General features: G+C 38.0%; 1 long non-coding RNA gene across 1 annotated transcript in view; it reads right to left on the reverse strand.

The window, feature by feature from the left end:
- Nucleotides 1–14,020, reverse strand: part of LOC309667196 — a 32,136-nt gene that overhangs the window by 16,542 nt on the left and 1,574 nt on the right. The window contains exon 2 of the long non-coding RNA XR_014267609.1: nt 4,906–4,959. This is a non-coding gene — a long non-coding RNA (uncharacterized lncRNA). The remainder of the gene's footprint in view (nt 1–4,905; nt 4,960–14,020) is intronic.

Genomic DNA, 14,020 nt, shown 5'->3' on the forward strand with positions numbered 1-14,020 from the left:
GGAGGATCCCACATGCCACGGAGCAACTGGGCCCGTGAGCCACAATTACTGAGCCTGCGCGTCTGGAGCCTGTGCTCCGCAACAAGAGAGGCCGCGATGGTGAGAGGCCCGCGCACCGCGATGAAGAGCGGTCCCCACTTGCCGCAACTAGAGAAAGCCCTCGCACAGAAACGAAGACTCAACACAGTCATAAATAAATAAATAAAAGAACGTGAATTTCTTTAAAAAAAAAAAAAAATACATGAAAAGGAATGTATGAAAGCTAAAGGCCAACATAAAAAATAAAGTGTTTCCCATTGTACTGGAGGAGTAAAGGCTAGAAAAAAGGTATGGCCCTTACCAATGGTTTAGTTTTGAAGGATGTCATTTGTGATAGTAGCAACAGACACCAAGATGAAGCTGAGCCATGAATCCACAGAAAATTTAGACATGTCTAAGTATATCTACAGGTCAAGTGAGATTTGGCCACCAATGTTCTCTTTATGAAAGAGCCCAAGGGTGCTCCTGGAAAATAATTTATCCTTAGGTTAGCAGAGACTTTAGGAGTACCAGTTTGACCCAAATAAGTGTAACAAGCTAGTGTCAACACAGAGGGATGATTTGGGTCGTGTTAGGAAACCTATGCGAGACATGTTTGGAGACTGGTAAGAATTTAAAAGGCCAGAATGACCTCAGAATGGACCTGGGAGAATGGAGGGGAGGTGATAACCAGAGAAATACTGTATTGTTTCTGTTAGTGTAACCTTGTGACCTTTGACCCTATTTTTATTCTGTGTCTCCTGCACCCTGAGGAAACATGGATTAGGTGGCATAACACTAGGCCTAACTAGAGAAAGTCATTACAAAGCTGGCGCTGTGCCAGGTTCTTTTTTTTTTTTCCAGTTTTGGTTGATTTCAAATTTTGGAAGCAGAGCTCTTTCCTATTTGAATCATGAGAAGAACAGGTAACAACTGAAGAAAGATTATTTGAGGGCTCATTAATGATACTAACTGGTACAAATCAACATCTTGAAACTATGATTTTAAAAACCAAAACAGAACAGCCCTGGCCTCTAGGGGTTGGGGCAGGAATTGACTGGGAAAGGGCATGAGGGAACTTACTGGGATGATGGTAATGTTTTGTATCTCAATAGGGTTTAGATTATATAGATGTATTCATTTATCAAAACTCAACAAATGTACACTAAAGACCTGTGCATTTGTCATATGTAAAATTTACCTCAAGAGGAAAAAAAATACTGAACTCTTGTTAATGAGTGCTGAAGTATTTATGAGAAAATGTACCAATGCCTGCAATATACTTTCATCAATAAATACACCAAAAATTAAGATGTATTAATGGGTGGATAAAAGACTAAATGCATGGACAGAGATGTGATAAAACAATAAAAAAATGCTGATACAATCTAGGTGGTAAATACATAGGTGTTCGCAATAAAATTATTTCAAGTGTGCTGTATGTTTGAGATTTTTCACAATAAAATGGTGGGGAGAAAAATTAATTCCTTGCATCTAAGAAGGTCTGAAGTCTAAAAGGGACCAGAGACGGCTAAGATAGGAAGTGTCTATGCCACATTTAAAACCAACAAAGAACCAGAATGGGATAGGAATAGGCGAGATCAGTATGTCAGCTCATATTTTCCCTGCCTCTGACTCCCCGAGCATCTCCCAGCACCCCAGGTTACAGTGATTCTCTAACCTCTTCCTGCTTATCCAGATATTCCATGTGTTAGGCAGTCAGTATGAAAACAGATACAGTTGTCCAGTATACAACCTTCCACCACCCCTGCCAACTCATACACACATCATACTCCAAAACATAAGCTTAGAAGCTGACACACTTGCCCATATTCCCAGTCTCATCACTGGCTTCCAGGTTGCTGCCTGAGCCTCTTCTGCCCACAGTCATGCTTGGGATTGGAGCCCCTGTGATGACCAATGGGCTTCTGGGATTACCCAGCCCCTTTCAATTTCAACTCTGGGAAGTTCTAATTATAAGGGTGGAGTTTCTGCTTCGGTTTCTGTGATCACTCTCCCAGTTTGGTGCCTGAGGCCCAGGCTATCACATAAATAGATGATGACTGCTATACCAGAATGACCCCTAGAATAGATAGCTAAAGGAGAGGGCACAAAGGGTCCTTGACTTGGAAGGCATGAGGCTCAAAAAAGGGTTAAGGGCTTCCCTGGTGGCGCAGTGGTTGAGAATCTGCCTGCCAATGCAGGGGACACGGGTTCGAGCCCTGGTCTGGGAAGATCCCACATGCCGCGGAGCAACTGGGCCCGTGAGCCACAACTACTGAGCCTGAGCGTCTGGAGCCTCTGCTCCGCAACAAGAGAGGCCGCGATAGTGAGAGGCCCGCGCACTGCGATGAAGAGTGGCCCCCACTTGCCGCAACTGGAGAAAGCCCTCACACAGAAACGAAGACCCAACACAGCCAAAAATAAACATAATAAATAAATAATAAATAAAAATTTAAAAAAAAAAAAAAAAAAAAAGGGTTAAGACAGTAGAAGCTACATCTCAAGAGCCTGGGTCAAGCCACATAGTTATGCAACAAATATATTTAAGTCCCTACGATGTGCTAGGCACTATGCCAGGCACTGAGTAATCCAGTGGTGAACAAAACAAATATAGTCTCTGACCTCATAGAGCTTACAGTGGTGGGAAAGTTAGTAAATAAACACTAAAAAACAAATACTTATACATATATCTATTAGAATTTATTACAAATACTATGAAAAATAGGGTTCTTTGATAGAATATTAAGGAGATCTACTTTAAACTAAGTGGGGAGAAAATGTCTCTCTGAGGAAATGTCATTTAAGTTGTGACCACGTGAAGTATCAGGGAGCAGAGATAGTCAAGACGGAGAGGAGAAGATGTGAAAGTTTCTGAGACAGAGTAATATTTTTTTTAGGGAACGCACATATTATAGGAGTACAAACCTTCAAATAACAGACAACACACATAAGCTTTCTGTAATGTTTCCTCAAGTTTTGGCTGAGTGCAAGTTTCACGTGAACACTCCAAGCAATGCATGCACATGAAAAAAACATAGCTTTTAATTTATATATGGTAGAGAATTTATATATGTTTACCCTGACATGTGACAGGAAGGCAGTAACCATTTACAAGAATTTTATGCATATCTAAGAAAGTTTTAACTTAACATATTTTTAAATTACGTTGAAAATTGCCACAATGTGGAAAGCTTATTTCAAACTGATAATATACTATTCAGTATGGTATTAAGAACTATTTGTTTTGAACCACTTATTGACTTAATCAAAAATGTATTCAGTTTTGAGCATTTTTATACTTAATAAAAAACTTTAAAAATCTTAAGTAAAATATGGCTGAACCAAATATGAGAATATTGAAAAATGTCAACCTTAATGAGGTCAGTGTAATAATAAAATACACCTTGAAACAACAAAATTCTACAATAATGAAAAGTCATTATTGAAAGAGAATTCTTGAAAGAGAACGACTGAAACTGAAGAGGGAAAAAAAAGAACTAATTAAGTAGACCAATGAGATATGCAAAATCAGTAAGCAGCAATCAATATAGAAAAGTATGACAGAAGAAACGTATTACAACTCTGAGTCTTCCAATGCAAGAACTAGGAGCAAAAATTAAACACATTATGTAAAACCAATAACTTTCTATTAACAACTGTTAAGATTTGCAAGAACAGGGACTTCCCTGGTGGTCCAGTGGTTAAGAATCCGCCTTCCAATGCAGGGGACGTGGGTTCAGTACTTGGTCGGGGAACTAAGATCCCACATGCCGCGGGGCAACTAAGCCCGTGCGCTGCAACTATTGAGCCCACGCACCACAACTACTGAGCTCGCACACCACAACTACAGAGCCCACACACTCTGGAGCCCATGCACCACAACTAGAGAGAAGCCCGCGTGCCACAACAAAAGATCCTGAGTGCCGCAACTAAGACCCAACGCAGCCAAAACTAAGTTAAAAAAAAAAAAAAAAAGATTTGCAAGAACAGCACACATTTGCAGAACAGCATCTAAATATAGCTGGAAACAATAAAATAAGCTCAACTTCAAGCTTTCATGAGGGCAGACAGGTAAGACTAAGTAATCATTAGTCTTATTCACTGCTATATCTCTAAAGCCTGGAATAGTGCCTGGCACATAGTGGATATTCAATAAATTTTGTTCAGCTGAAGAAAGACATACATAATCACTCTATCCAGTTATTTCCATTATTTAAAGTGAACAATTTGGTGGATCACTTTGTGATCTCAAAATGAAACCAGTTAATCCAATACGTATTTATGTGAATGTGAATCTACAATCAAATATACCCAGAAAGATTCTGCCAGTCATATGTTGGGGTATATAGTTTTCAGGCCTGAAAAAAGATACAAAAATCCTACTCATTATTTGTATTTTGTATACTTGCACTGCCACAACCAAGATTCTACCTGGATTGTTAGGAGAATAACAAGTTCTTAGTTGGGTTTCCCCTAGAAGCAAATCCTGAAACAGGGATTGAATGCAACATAGCTTATTTAGAACAGTGACCCTAACAGGGAAATGGGAAGATGACATAGAAAATGAAAGGAAGTCAATACATGGTGTATTATTAAGCCAACTACCCCAGTGGATACTACAGAGAAGCTCTAGAATTATTCTAGCAAAGGGGTGAAGAGCCTGGGAATTTATACATTTACGCCACAGGTCCACTGGGTTAAGGGCCATCACCTGAGGGACATTAATTCCCATTCACTTTCAGCCTACCCAAGCATGTGGACAAAATGGATTTTGGCAACCCAAGGCTAGCCCCCCAACAGAGATGTAGTTGCTGGTCCCTGGAAGTCAAGCTGGCATGTGTGGAAGTAGTAAGAGAATCTGAGGGGATAAGTTGGAGTACTCACAGTGTCTGCTACACCAGGCAAGTAACAGCAATTGGTATGTAAGCAGAAGAGGCCCTAGAATACAGAGAGGATATGAAAGTAAAATATAACTGTAACTTCTTAGCACTAGGCTAAATAGCCTTTAAAGGCACTATAGTATAGCGGCCACTACTGTCTACACTCAATAAATCACTGTTGTTGATGAGGGAGTGAATAAACGATTTAGGACTCAACTATACAGAAACAGATACACCAGAATACCACACACAGCCATAAGAGCCCAGTTACACTGAGCTTTGAATATTAATTTATTTTCTAAATTTCACTTTTGACAACCTAGCTAAGAGGGGAGAGCTTTTATGCAGCACTTTTTCTTCCATAAGAGATAGTCACATACTCTGTTTTAGCCATAAAGTATCAAGAATAATAGAACAGATTAAACCTTAACGATTTTCCCTAATATGAACACAACTATACAGTCAATAAAAAATCTAAAGTAAAAAAGCATCTTGAAAGAAATAAAGTCATTTAACTTCTTGTTCTCCACATATCCTAAATCACCCACATTCTTTCTCAAGATCTAATGGCATTTAAAGGCTAAATTTTTAATCCAGATTTCACATCTTATTATGGTCCTACAGCTAAATTTTGTTGCTTTCAGAAATCATTTGCATGCCAGTTCAATATGCTTCAATTGGAGGTGAATTATCAATTCTGATGATATCTTTTTTAAATAAATTAAGCTAGAGACACAGGAAATAACACATTCTTTGTTTTCCTAAGGGGATCAATCTGACATTTATTAAAGTTGATATGAGTCCTTTAGAAAAAGGTAGAAATCAATTCTGAGCAGGAAAGTTAAGGTAAGCAATATTATATGAAATTGAAACCAAAGATGACTCCATTTTTGTTATGTTTAATAACCACCATATGTCAATTCAAATATGCTATTGTTTTTCTTTTAATGAAGATGGCTTATATGGATTAATAAACTTTTGAATTGTATGCATATATGAGGAGGTGTAAAACTTACTCTCACTTATTGATCAAGAATTGCTTAATTTGATCTCGGAATAAAATTGCCCTTCAGGCAGTGAACTGCATCCAGTTTGGATCAGGATAATGACATACTAACCTTAAGCAATTGCCATTTATCAAGGAAACTGGTAGTATTTACTAGAAAAGTTAAAGAAATTTAGAGATTTAAAACTCTAACATAAACTGAATGACAACATTTGCTATTTTTCATCCTCCCAAAATTACCAATTTCTATTTAATGGCGTACAGTATAACAATATTACATTTGATGCATTCATTATAGTATGACCACATTCCTAAACATCCTTGAGGATTCATTCCTGAGGATTAATTGACCTTCCACTCTTTAAAATATTTCACTGTCCTTAAATTTCAACTTCAATTTCTTCTCTCTGAAACCAAAGAATCTCACCACACCAGCCCCAAATTTAAGCATAATTGGCCTTAAATCAGTAGTAAATGATCAGATAAGAAAAGAAAGAGAATACTATTAGGAAAATCATAGTGATGCAATCCTAAAGTATAATTATCTCATTAAATAAATGAATAAAAAAGCCTTCTTCTTCCTGGGAAGGCCCATATTCTTCAGACAAATAAGATTACAATTAATCATTTGTCTTTAAGGGGCCCCATTATGCCCCAAAGAAATCTAAATATCTGATAGCTCAACAGAAGCCTAGAACTGCACTGTCTAGCAGCTACAATGAGTAATATAATAGAATCTAGCTCAAGAGCACAATAGAAGCCTAGAATTAGTAATCTAACTCTATGCTTTCAGGCAAGTAGGCTTTGGTGATTCTACAAAGACCCTCTAGGACCCATTAAAATAAGATGCCTTCCTATGGTTACAAAGCTAGTTGTCGTCTTTTTAAATAGTGCTCAGGTTGATAAAATGATATTATAGGACACTAGTGAGTTCATCACAACAAGACCAGTTTCTTTAAATACAACACCCCTCTCAAGCCTCCTTTTGTTAATCTACTGTAATTGTCCCCCGCTTAACTAGACTCCCTTTCTCCAGCCCCTTCCTCGGAAGGACTAGCATACATTATTAGCTTTTTAGTTCATATGGTCACTAGTGGTTTTGGCTAGGAGGAATCAAAAGGCTAATCATCCCTTGAGTGAATCACTAAAACTGAGTCACTGAATTTGCAAAACCAGAGATTACAGTCAAGATCAAGGTATCCTCACCAAGGTGAATTTTTGTCCCATGGACCCTACTAGAAACAGTCTTCAACTTTAGTTAAAAGAAATGTACTAGAAATCAGAACAGAATCACTACCATTAACTTTCTTCTTTTAAACAACAGGGAAATGGGTCCAAGATTAAAATGTTATCAATAATTTTCAGTTCTTCAAAATGAATTATTAAAATTATTTATTAAAATATATGCTGCTGCCTGTATGTGACCTTAACGGTTCTCAACTCCTACTGGGCTGTGAAATAGAAACTCGGGTTGCCTCAGCCACATTTTAGACCTACTGGATCAGAATCTCCAGAAGTAAACTCATTGATCTGGAGGCTGTGACTAACTTTTATTGTCACATCATGTCATCTATTTCTATGCCTTTATACAGTATTTCATTCATATTAACATTTTTGAACACCACATATTTTCTAGGCACTGTACTATATAGTTTCACACACCATTTGGAATACATTAAGATTTAGAGATGGAATGACATTTTATATTTAACAACATCGATATGATTCACATCCTTATTAACAGAAACAAAATATTTTAATATTGACAGGAATACAGCATAACTCATTTAACTCAATACTGACAGTATGGCTAGTCAGGCTTCAAATATTAAAGACTTACCAGATTACTTCTTTATTTAACAATTCAAGCTAACACTACCAGCATGTGTTTAATAATCCATACAAAAATTTCTGCACTTCAGGTAGATTCCATTAAAGAATAGTTGTCAAAATTCCACTTCCCGAATGTCTTCTAATACTTCTAATATTTCTTCAAATATCTGAGCACTAAATACTGATTTCCCAAACCTATCAAATGTGATAGAACAAGTAAATACTGAAGATCAAACTAAAACACTTTTGGGGTATGATTTTCTGTTTAGACTACCTCCCTTAACTTTCTGAATGCCTCTGGGCATACTTGAAATACCCTGTTACTTTTTCTGTACCATGTGTTAAAGTTTAAGTGCATTACATAATTGAATTAACAATTTTTAGAAGATTAATTAGCATCCGGACAGAAATTTAACAGAACTTTTCATTAATACCTTAATCTTGATAGTACCAGTTTTCCCCTCAGAACACTCTGAATTCCCAGAGATGGCTTCTAAATACGGAGCCTCTATTTACTTAATGGAGCTTTGCGCCCCTGAGAGGAGCTCTGTGGGGTGCTGGGAAACTCAGAGGAAAATGTGAAACGGGCTGCTTATGAATAAGAATGCAAACTAGGCCCTCTCAGCCTTGCAGGTTTCAAGCGCTATATATCCCTTACCCTGATTGCAACTTCAGCAGAGTGGAGTGGTTTGTTTGTTGAAATAATGAATAGTAGATGGCATCCACTTTAGTGGAAAGTTTTAATTTGTGATTCCCTGAGGCTGTGTGAAATGAAACACCCTTATTTATTCCCATAAATGAAGCCAAATTGCTTCTGGAATTTCTTCTGAAAAAGACCATCTAGGAACACTGATTTGACATATTAGCTTGTGAAATAAAACATTTAATGAATGTACTTTTGTAGTGAAGAGCACTATTTCTATGAAGACTATTGCTGAAGTATGTTCTTATCCGATTAAGTTTCTACTTTTAAAAACTGATGCTGAGGGGCTTCCCTGGTGGCGCAGTGGTTGAGAGTCTGCCTGCCAGTGCAGGGGACACGGGTTCGAGCCCTGGTCTGGGAGGATCCCACATGCCGCGGAGCAAGTGGGCCCGTGAGCCACAACTACTGAGCCTGCGCGTCTGGACCCTGTGCTCCCAACAAGAGAGGCCGCGATAGTGAGAGGCCCGCGCACCGCGATGAAGAGTGGCCCCCGCTCTCCGCAACTGGAGAAAACCCTCGCACAGAAACTAAGACCCAACACAGCCAAAAATAATAAATAAATTAATTAATTAATTAAAAAAATAATAATAAATAAATTAATTAATTAATTAAAAAAAAAAAGCTGATGCTGAGGTACATCAGGATGTTTAAGCTTGCCTCAGAAATTCAGAAAATAAAAATGTCTATCTTGATTTTACATGTTTTAGTTAAAATATCAGTTACTACTGAAAGCACTCATTAGTGCCCCAATAACACCTTATTATTAAATTTTAATAAACAGACAATTCAAATGGATTAAATAGTAGTGAGTGAAAGAAGAACTAAAGTTTACCCTTGCAAAATACAGAAAGAGAATTACCTTAAACATTAGTAATTTTAAGACTGAAGAGAGATTTAAATTGACCAGGAGAACAAAAGCACCTTCCAAATTCTCAAATACTTAAGAAATCTCCATGATAAATAATTTGGTATGCTGCTTTTATATCAATTTAGCTGTTTATTAAATCTTCCCTCAATGGTATTACAGGAAATATTTGGTTAACCTATTCCTTACCTGAAACAAATTAAACAGCATTTACTTAGGAATGTAGATACTCATTTAGGTTTTAGAAGATTATTAAGTGTCTACGTTTCAGGTGCTGTTCTAAATCCTGAGGAGACAGTGGTGAACACAAGGCTTACTGTCAATCCCTGTCTCAGTGGAACTAACATCCAATGGGTAGGAGTGGGAGGGGGTGGGAGGACAGAAAATAAACAAGGCAACAAATAAGTAAATAAGATAATGTCAGATAGGTAAAGGAATAGAAATAAAATAAAATTGAGTAATGGATAAAAAGTGAAGGGGTGGGGAGCTGAGTGCAGGTGATGGAGCTGAGACCTAAGTGATAAGATAAGAGACATCTATAGGAAATTTTGAGAAATTGCAAATGCAAGTTGGAAACATCTACATGTAGACCACTAGCACATAGGAATAGAAACTTAACATATATAAAAACAGGCCTTCTTCTAACATTTGTGGAGTCCAGGGCAAGAATACAAGTAGAGGCTCATATACCATACGTCAAAATATTTATAACTTCTAACTCAAGATAACTGGTAAAGGCAACAAATTCCATCCTCCTACATACCTTCACAAGAATGTGGTGGTATGAGCTCCTGACCTACCCTGCCCCCTCCTATTCTGGACTCAATTGTATACTGCAAGGAACCTTACACCCTCACATGTGGACAACCCAACCTACCCATCTGAGCCCATTCACACACCCTCCCCACAAAGAGATACGCCTTGGCTAACCTTCAGGAGGCAAGACCCAAATCCAATGGACACTCCTGAGTTTTTCTCATGTTTAGCTTCTTGACAGTATGCAACGCTGAAACTCCCTTTTATCTTGATTTCCACAACATCATAATTTTTAGTTTTCCACAAATTTTTTTGGCAGTTCCTCTGCCTCCACTCATGCCTTAAACATTTTATCCCTTAAGGCTCTGCTTTAATTCCTATTCTTTCTCACTTTACACATCTTCCCTAGGTGATCTCATCCATTTCCATGACCTAAATTATCATCAGCAGGCCAGTATCTATTTCTCTAGCACTGTCTTTTTCCGTAAGACTAGCTGCCTACTTGATAATGACACGTGGAACTCTCACAGGCACCTCGAGCTCAGTGTCTTAAACTGCTCTTTACTCTCTTCTCCCCCAACCTTGTTCCAGTCTTCCCTGCTTCTGAAAATAGCACCCTTCCCATCTGAGCTGCACGAGTAAGAAATCTGGAAATCACCCCTTACACTGCCCTTTCCTTTGCCTCCTTCCCCCACATACCACCAATTCTGTTTGCTCAGTATCTCTCATATCCATTTATCCATAACCCCTATGGCCGCTGACTACACTGTTCAAACCACTATTACTTCTGTTACTACCACAACAGCCTCCTAACTTGGTGCTCCTCAAACTTTTTCATGTCATGGCACAGGTTGAAAATGATAATATTGTAAGATACCCTGGAATAAACTGGAAAAGATTTTAAAGCATCTATTTGGGCTTAACTTAAAAAAATATTGCTTTTCTCACACTGTAATTTTGAAAAATAAATAAATATAAAGCGTTACAATGTTAAACACTGGAATTTTATAAATATCAAATATATTTTTCAAAATTTTAAGAGGAATTTTTTATAAGTTTTCCTTCATAAATATAACTTTTTAATATAAGCTTTTATCATTGAAATGTCTACTATCAATCCTGATCAAGACTTTTTAAAGATGAACTTCAAATTCCTGATAGGCATTATCTAAGAGAACTTATGTTCATACAAGGAAATGAAAAAAGTGTTTAAATATTTTTACAACCATTTTAAAATTTACAACAGTTGAAATCATATTTTAAAACTCTAACAGCTCTTCCTGTTATTTAAATAGCAAATATAATGTTCAAATTCCTTCCAATAACATGAATGGATTTTGAAACCAGCTGAACTTTTTCATATCAAGTATTTCAAAAACAATGATGGAAATTTTATCTGCAGGACACACGGGTACCATCAAATCAGTTGCCTTGCAGCTAGCACAGTGGACAGGAACAAAAAAGAACATCAGCTGCAAACAGAAATGTCAGCTATGTGTCATGTCAGAGAATGCCTTGGAGCTGCACCTCTACCCCACCTTTGCAAGCCCTCTCTGACCAGCCACACTGCGGGCACCTGGAACTAAAACCCTCCCAGCAGCCCCATGGACTGTGAAAGACCTAGAATGAAGATGTGGGGAGTAGAAAATACGGGATAAACCCAAACATCAAAGAAATGCAGGAATTTGGGGAGCCACTCTCCATTCAGCCACTCACTGAGTTGCTAAGGGGTTGGCTATCTTCTGTGTACTGCAGTTTTGAATATAATGAAGCAGAAAACTATTTCTGAACTTCCTGGAAAGAATACTATTTGATTGGGGTGGGCTAGCGTGGCTCTGGAACAGGCAGTAAAGACACACTTTCTAAGAATAGAGCTCAACCTGAATAGACATGAATAATGAACATTTGTTGGTTGCATTCCCAGCAACCATTCCCTGCCTTGCCCCTCTTAAAAGTCTCTAGATTTTTCTTCTGGTTAGCAGCTCCTCCTTCTCAAAGCTCATGACTCTTTGAGTCCTGGATCTAGGATAAACAAGACATTCGCAACCTTAAACACCCGTCCCCATTCTTCACTCAAGGGTACAGTTGCCAAGGGCTTAAAGTTCCCTGCTCTTCTGAAACAGCTACCAAAAGAGATGCTCTCTGTCATTGTACTGGACAACGTGATCTCATATGAAAAATGAAACTGCTAGAGCATGCATTCTTAATGGGGGTGATATCATTTCCCAGGGGGTGAAAACTGGGGAGAGAAAAAAAACTTACTCTCTTTAGGTATAAAGCATAAATATGCATACAGTACATAAACATATACACAATATATATGTGGTATTAAAATGCTGGGGGGCCATGAAGAAAAAGTCTTAAAAGGCTCCTTAGGGGATCAATAATGGGAAAAAAGTTGACAAACTCTTTTCTAGAGCAATGGCAAATACCACAAAAAGCAGAAGACAATAATGGAAACTAAATTATTGATGTTATCATTGTTTATGAAACAAATGACACCTGAAGCCTGTTCTAGCTCTTAGCTTCCCACTTAACCAAGCCAATAAATCCTCTTTATTGTTTAAGCAATGTTACCTTGAGTTTCCTGTTACTCTTCACAAAAGTCCTATTAACAGATAAAATATGGAACTCTTTCTCTGAGGTATTATATTGACACAGGGCAGTGCAACAGAATATTAAAGTGAAACTATTTTAGTCCACTTCTGCTAAGCCTCCATGAAAATAGGTGCCAGATACCTTCATAACCCAAATGAGCAAAGTAAGATGAGAATCCCACTTACAACATGCAAAGAGATGGTGAGAAATGGATTTCAAAACTCTTTGCCCTCATCCCCTGGGTACTATAAAAGGGTTAAAACTGAAGACAGTTGAAGGTTAGAGAGTAGTTATTAGGACACTGACATGAGGATGGGCGGTGGAGAGTCCTCAAACTGGGAGGGAATTCAAGGAGACCAGTTAAATAGCTTGATGTGTATCTCTGGAAATTTGTGGAGAGGCAATCGACTAGTGACTGAAGTTGACATGAAATTGTGAGGTTCAAGCTTTCATCTGTAACTCGTGAAAGTTAAAGAAGTTAAAAGGAATACAAAGTCAAAATTGAGGTAAACTGAGACAAATTCTCCTCCCTCATTTCTCTGGATTCAAACTACACTGCTTAGGTTTCTTTGATTGCAAGTGACAAAAATACAGGTTGAATCAGCTTAAATGAAAAATGGTAATTTATCGGCTCATAAAGTCAAAGCACAGAATGGGAGGGGTAGATTGGACCTTGGGGATGACTAGAGCCAGAGACATAAGCAGGGCTGAGAGCTGGGACTTTATTATCAGAAGCTAGTGAAGAGGTGCCAAGTAGGAAGGAAGGAAGGAAGGAAGGAAGGAAGGAAGGAAGGAAGGAAGGGAGGGAGGGAGGGAGGGCGTTAGGAAGGGAGGAAGGGAGGGGGGAAGGAAGGAAGGGGGGAAGGAAGGAAGAAAATCTGCAAGCAAATAGGACAAGAATTGATTTTAGATTACTATCAATATCAGAAGTCCAAATTGGTGTATAAAACACAGAAGGAGAAGTACAGTATTGGGGTAGATGTTCAAGATCATGTAGGAAATTCACTTTGAAATGCATCCAACAAAATAAGACAGATATATGAGTGGATGGATAGACAGATACATGATAAAACAGGTATAGTAAAATGTTAATGATAGCATCTTGGTGGTAAGTATATAGGTGTTTACTATAAAAGTCTTTCAACTTTTCTGTATGTTTGATATTTTTCTTAACAAAATTTGGGGGGAAAAAATCAAGCATAACAGCGTCACGGCTGTAGTGATTAGTCCCTTATCAGCAAGATTCTAGTCCTAAACTGAAGGTATAGAAAACAGATCTTGCACTCCAGGGAAAGTGAGGACTGGCAAAACTTATTCATTCAGCTAGAACATATAACAAATATATCTTGAATTCCCAC

This window comes from Balaenoptera physalus, assembly GCF_965194825.1.
Source record: "Balaenoptera physalus genome assembly, chromosome: 9".
Taxonomy (NCBI): Eukaryota; Metazoa; Chordata; class Mammalia; order Artiodactyla; family Balaenopteridae; genus Balaenoptera; species Balaenoptera physalus.